Source organism: Rutidosis leptorrhynchoides, chromosome 5, assembly GCF_046630445.1.
Source record: "Rutidosis leptorrhynchoides isolate AG116_Rl617_1_P2 chromosome 5, CSIRO_AGI_Rlap_v1, whole genome shotgun sequence".
NCBI classification, from domain to species: Eukaryota; Viridiplantae; Streptophyta; class Magnoliopsida; order Asterales; family Asteraceae; genus Rutidosis; species Rutidosis leptorrhynchoides.
This window is the reverse complement of record NC_092337.1, coordinates 6,393,450-6,400,587: the sequence shown is the minus strand read 5'-3', so window position 1 is coordinate 6,400,587 and position 7,138 is coordinate 6,393,450.

Genomic DNA, 7,138 nt, shown 5'->3' with positions numbered 1-7,138 from the left:
GGGCTGTTTTGGGTTAGTTAATTAAAAACTATGATAAAATTTGATTTAAAAGTTGTTCTTCTGGAAAAATAATTTTTCTTATGAACATGAAACTGTATCCAAAAATCATGGTTAAACTCAAAGTGGAAGTATGTTTTCCAAAATGGTCATCTAGACGTCATTCTTTCGACTGAAATGACTACCTTTACAAAAATGACTTGTAACCTGTATTTTCGACTATAAACTTATACTTTTTATGTTTAGATTCATAAACTTAAGTGCAATATGAAACCATAGCAACTTGAATCACTCAAAACGGATTTAAAACGAAGAAGTTATGGGTAAAACAAGATTGGATATTTTTGCTTGTTGTAACTACGTGAAAATTGGTAACAAATCTATATTAATCATATCCTAGCTAACTTATATTGTATTATACATGTATTATAATATATTATGTAATCTTGGGATACCATAGACACGTATGCAAATGTTTTGACATATCATATCGACCCATGTATATATATTATTTGGAACAACCATAGACACTCTATATGTAGTAGTGTTTGAGTTAGCTATACAGGGTTGAGGTTGATTCCAAAAATATATATACTTTAAGTTGTGATCTAGACTGAGACGTGTATACACTGGGTCGTGGATTGATTCAAGATAATATATATCGATTTATTTTTGTACATCTAACTCTGGACAACTAGTTGTAGGTTACTAACGAGGACAGCTGACTTAATAAACTTAAAATATTAAAACATATTAAAAATGTTGTAAATATATTTTGAACATAGTTTGATATATATACATATTTGTTATAGGTTTGTGAATCAACCAGTGGCCAAGTCTTACTTCCCAACGAAGTAAAAATCTGTGAAAGTGAGTTATAGTCCCACTTTTAAAATCTAATATTTTGGGATGAGAATACATGCAATTTTATAAATGTTTTATGAAATAGACACAAGTAAATGAAATTACATTATATGGGTGAATGATCGAAGCCGAATATGCCCCTTTTAGCATGGTAGCCTAAGAATTAGTAAACCGATCTACTAATTGATGCGAATCCTAAAGATAGATCTATCGGGCCCAACAAGCCCCATTCTGGAATTTGGAATGTACTTCGAAATTATCATGTCTGATGGGTGTCCCGGAATGATGGGGATATTCTATATGCATTTTGTTAATGTCGGTTACCAGGTGTTCACCATATGAATGATTTTTATCTCTATGTATGGGATGTATATTGAAATATGAAATCTTGTGGTCTATTATTACGATTTGATAAATATATAGGTTAAACCTATAACTCACCAACATTTTTATTGACGTTTAAAGCATGTTTATTCTTAGGTGATTATTAAGAGCTTCCGCTGTTGCATGCTAAAATATGGACAAGATTTGGTGTCAGCATGTTTGTATAATATTGTTTAAAACTGCATTCGAGATTTACTTTGTTGTAACATATTAATATTGTAAACCAATATGTATTGGTAGTGTGTAAGTGTGATATTTTTAGATTATCATTTCTGGATAATCTAGATGGTGTCCTTTTAACCTTGTCGATAAAATAAAGATTATGGTTTGTTTTTAAAAACGAATGCAGTCTTTGAAAAACGTCTCATATAGAGGTTAAAACCTCGCAACGAAATCAATTAATATGGAACGTTTATAATCAATATGAACGGGACATTTCAGTGATATATATAAGGCTCACCGAAAACCGACGCCCGGGGCTCAAGATATGACCCGATGAACTTTTAATTAAAACTTATGGTTAATTATTACAACTTATGAGATAAATAATGATTTTCATTATTATTAAATTACTTATGATATAAAAAGTAATTATTATAATTTAAGACTTATGATATATATTTATTATATCATTATTTAATTACATATGATTTAATTAACATTTAATTAAACTTATGATTAATAATACTTTTATTATTAATGAAAAATACTTATGATAAGTATTAAACTTATATTATGAGATTATTATTATAAGACTTATAATCAGGATTAATTAATTATTTAATTATTATAAGACTTAGTTATTATTTAATTATAATTTAATTATTAAATACTTATGATTTAATAATTATAATTAGAAACTTATGATATGATTAATAATTCATTATTAATTAATAATACTTATGATATGATTTAAAAATTATTATTAATTAATAATACTTATATTATGATTAATATTTAATTAATAAATTGAATACTTATGTTATATTAATTATATTATTTAAACTTATGTTAACTTTAATAATTTAATTTAATTTAATTAAACTTATGTTATGACATAATTATACATATATGACTTTAATTAACGTTATAACCAATATTATTATTATAACTTATACTTTTAAAATTAACGCTGACTATGTTTGACCAAGGTTGACTTTTGAGTTGACTTTCGGTTGACTTTGACTTTTAGTTGACTTTTGTTGACTTTCTAATTAAGGAAACTTTCCTAACTTATAAACTTTCCATAAATAGCAACTTTCTAAATATGAAAACTTTCCAAAAATAGAAACTTTCCAAAAATAGAAAGTTTCTAAATATAGAAACTTTCCAAAAATGGAAACCTGCTAAAAATAGAAACTTTCTAAAAATACAAAGTGTGTATCTGTACGCTGTTCCGATCAAACCGATGCATGTTGAGTATTGTTCTATGTCTACTTGCAACATGTATAATAGCTATCATACTAAGACTTGACCTAAACTAGTTATTTATATCGACCTGCTTTATTTATAGGTCGACGTTGTGATCATTCCTGATCACTTTACTTCGTTTGTTGTTCGCTTATTTGTGTGGTTTCTTCATTTGCTATTAAGGTGAGTTATAGTCCCGTTTTTACATACTTTTCAAAGTATATTTTTGGGATGTGGTTACATGTATTTTATTTTATGTTTAGACACAAATGGCAATTAAATTTAAATTATTCATTATGAGTTGAACAAAAATATTCCCTAGTTTGGTAACTATAATAACTGGTTTCTACTCGTGAACGCGAATCCTACGGATAGATCTATTGGGTTTGACAACCCCATTTCGAGCTAGTCGCGCTAGCAATTTATAATCGAAATGTTTAGTACTTCGTATTTTGTTGTAGATACACTGTTCGGTGTATATTATTTATTGTGTTTGGCAAGGGTAAATAAAGGGTTAAGTGGTTACCAGGTGGCTAATTGATAATGGAATAATGTTTAATGTTTTCTAACATTTTAAATCTTGTGGTCTAAAGTTTATTCAATTATTTAAACCTATAATTCACTCAACATTTTTGTTGACAGTTTACTCGCATGTTTTTATAGGTACTTGAGTTTATTTGATGCTTCCGCTGTGTTAGAAGAGTCTGCATGCATTTGAGAAGATTTTATTAAACAATTATGAAACTTTGAACTTGCATTCTGTTTTTGAAATAATTTAAACTTATGGGTTTTCTTGACAATGTTTTATGTCAACTTTGGTTAATAATATGTTGGGTTGTTTAAACTACATATTTTGGTATGTTTTTCTTTTTGAGAAACTTTTGAAATAAAATAATGCAATGTCATTTATTAAATTCATTTAAGTTCGATCAAGCTGTGGGACCAAGTGACGGAGCCGTTAAGTATTTTGACGGGCCATCACACATTGTTTGAGAGGCCTAATGCGGTGTTGCAAGTTTTCGGTTTCAATGTATAAGTTTGGCCATCTATAATGAAATGGGACGAATTAACCCTTGCACCACGTCTATATAAGCAACACTTATAGAACATTCGAACACGGTCAAAAACTGAAACATTGTCATATTTAATACAAACTAAGCACAAAAACTCAAACATTTGGTACTCTAGACAATGCAAGGTACGGTATAGAACAGAAATTTGACAACTTCCAGAGAGTTGATGACTCTTAAAACAATATCACGTAGGGTTGTGCATGGTACATGATCAGATAAAACTAACTCGGTTTGGTTTCGTTCCGAGTCTCATTTAAAAGGAAAAAGTCAGACCGACGACCATACCATATGATATCGGTTTGTGTGACGATCGCTCCAAATCCATATGGACGAACACGTCATTCATCGATTTCATTGCGAGGTATTTGACCTCTATATGATACTTTTATAAACATTGCATTCGTTTTGAAAAGGTATATCATAAATGAATATTTAAATTCAAAGTTTTCGACATCTGATGATTTCTACATATAGACAATCACCGTAAATAATAGTTTACAATAGTACTTCCGTTGACAATGCAGTCAAAATAAGATACATGATGATGATTTGGTGAATGCAACGTTTCCTTGAAAAATATGCCATGTAAGACTCCATGCACATAGCTTGTCTAACATATAAGCAAACAGCGGAAGACTTCTAGGGAACCTGAGAATAAACATGCTAACAAGTGTCAACACAAAGGTTGGTGAGTTCATAGTTTTAATGTTTCGCATAATCTGTGTATAAAGGTGGATCACAAGATTTCAGTTGTTTCATCCAGAAACGTTTATCAAAATATTCTACAAAATTGAACACCCTGGTAACTAAACTTAACGTATATTTAATTTATACTCTTTGTATAATCATCTTAATAATACACGCAAATCAATGTGTACGCTTCTCAAATAGCATACGTCCGTTAAAAGGCTAGCGCTCTAGCTCGGACGGGGATATTGTGACGATCGCTCCAAATCCATATGGACAAACACGTCATTCATTGATTTCATTGCGAGGTATTAGACCTCTATATGATACGTTTTGTAAACATTGCATTCTTTTGAAAAGGCACACCATAAATGAATATTTAAATCAAAGGTTTTCGACATCTGATGATTTCTACATATAGACAATCACCATAAATAATAGTTTACAATAGTACTTCCGTTGACAATGCAGTCAAAATAAGATACATGGTGATGATTTAGTGAATGCAACGTTTCCTTGAAAAAATATGCCATGTAAGACTCCATGCACATAGCTTGTGTAACATATAATCAAACAGCGGAAGACTTCTAGGGAACCTGAGAATAAACATGCTAACAAGTGTCAACACAAAGGTTGGTGAGTTCACAGTTTTAATATTCCGTATAATCTGTATATAAAGGTGGATCACAAGATTTCAGTTGTTTCATCCAGAAACGTTTATCAAAATATTCTACGGAATTGAGCACCCTGGTAACTAAACTTTAACGTATATATAATTTATACCCTTTGTATAATCATCTTAATAATACACGCAAACCAACGTGTACACTTCTTAAATAGCATACGTCCGTTAAAAGGCTAGCGCTCTAGCTCGGACGGGGATGTCAAGCCCTATGGATCAGAATACTACTACTCGCGTCCACCAGTTCTTATAACTGGTAGTTACTAGTTACCAAAGCTAAGGGATTTTCGGTTTAAACTCAGTGTAGAATTTAGTATGTACTTGTATCCATTGTGTTTAAAATAAAGTGCATGTATTCTCAGCCCAAAAATATAGATTGCAAAAGCAATTAAAAATGGAGCAAATGAAACTCACCTTAGTAGCACATAAAGTTGTTCATCATAATGTGACCGAAACTCGGATTACCAAATAATCGTAGATCTCAACCTAGAGAACATATGTTGGTCAATAAATGTCTATCAAGCTAGGTCAGGTCATAGTGTATCACAATCCTAATGCTCGAGATCAACATACAAAAGTTATCCAAAGTCGTTTCAAAAAGTCAATTTTGATAATAGTTCAACAAAACGAGACGTGCTTTATATAAGAATTCATTTACCCGGCTGGTAATATTTAAAAAAATCCATTTTATCAATCTCGTAAACAAGTTGTTTAAATCTTAATTGCAGATTCAAAAGCAATTTCAATTAACGTCAATCATAATTCAGTTGATTATATCTATTAATCCGTTCATCGAAACTATTCGATATCTAAATGAAAAGTTATTGATTTTTCGCCAGCTTTCCAAAAACATGCATATCATATACCTTTTATCAGTAATATATGTATTTAATTCGTGATTCATCATAAACTGTTTAGCGAAGAAATTTAGCATACAAGCATGCATAAATATATATACTCGAGCACTAGACATGGATACACAATTAATATATAAAAGATAAGATATGAATGCTCACGTATCAATATTGTGATTCAATATTGTAGGAAAGTACGTAGATGCAACGGAGATGATAAACACTAGGTTTGACTTGCGAACAATACCCATGACTTCCATAGCTATAACCTATAATTTCCTTAGCTCTATCTCGCTTGAAAACCCATTTTGAAAGTGACACGCTCATGACTTCATCGTAGTATTTTATGTACAATACTACTAATAAAAATAATAAAATTAATAATAATAATATTAATAATAATAATAATAATAATAATAATAATAATAATAATAATAATAATAATAATAATAATAATAATAATAATAATAATAATAATAATAATAATAATAATTATAAATGGAGTATAGATAAATATATGTGTGTGATTGAAATGAAATCGTTTAAATTTATAGAACCTTTTCTGAAAAAGTACCCCATGCAATCGCATGGGATTTGTGCTTCAAGGCCATGCGATCGCATGGCCCTCTGATCCAGCTCACAAATTTTGTTTTCCTGTTTGTCGACATATTTATTTATTAATATATAATATATATAATATATATAATTTAAATAATTAATTATATATTATATTAAATTCATGTGCATAGTTGACTTGTAATTTTCGTCCCGATGACTCGTATGTTGTCACTCGACTTATGTCCCGGTTCTGGTTTCTCGAATGTCCTTTCGTATACTAAGAAAACGGGCACTTTACCTTCCGTGACTCGTACCTTTGTCAAAATATAGATTTAAATTATTCAAAAACTATACCACTTGAGATATAACTTATACAATTGAGTGTTTTGGTCATTTACTTCTATAAATCAATGGCTCGTTATCTAACAAAGTATATTTAATAATATTGTTTTAAATCAAAACATTTTGTAACCAAGTTAATATTTAAAAACACGTTTTAAATATACGTCGCAAGTTATTCATATATCTAATTTCAACAGTTAATATTCCTTATTATTGTATGTGTCCAAATTACGTTATTTAAACTAACACTTTACCATTTATTTCGAATATCGTTAAAAATGAACGAT